Genomic DNA, 538 nt, shown 5'->3' with positions numbered 1-538 from the left:
CACACGCACGCACACGCGCGCGCGCGTGTGCGTGCGTGTGTGCGTGTGTGTGTGTGTGTGTGTGTGTATGTGTGTGCGTGTGTGTATGTGTGTGTGTGTTTAGTTCGCAGAAACTTTGAAAGACCACTAAGAAAGATCTAGTAAAAATATCAACATTGAACATGTCCAACAAATTTTATTTTTGAACTTTCGTTTTTATAAAACATACATACACGTATACAACCTGAATCCAGGAAAAACAAGAAAATATTTATGGTGAATTAATGCGGAACTTACAGCTCTTGTATCCTGACTATAAATTCTCTTTTGTACCTCCCATCATATACTCTTTTACTTCTTTCAGTCATTTGACTGCGGCCATGCTGGGGCACCGCCTTTAGTCGAGCAAATCGACCCCAGGACGTATTTTTTGTAAGCCTAGTACTTATTCTATCGGTCTCTTTTGCCGAACCGCTAAGTTACGGGGACTTAAATACACCAGCATCGGTTGTCAAGTGATGTTGGGGGCACAAACACAGACACACAAACACTCATACAC

Source organism: Octopus bimaculoides, chromosome 22 (assembly GCF_001194135.2).
Source record: "Octopus bimaculoides isolate UCB-OBI-ISO-001 chromosome 22, ASM119413v2, whole genome shotgun sequence".
Classification (NCBI taxonomy): Eukaryota; Metazoa; Mollusca; class Cephalopoda; order Octopoda; family Octopodidae; genus Octopus; species Octopus bimaculoides.
This window is presented reverse-complemented; position numbering follows the sequence as displayed.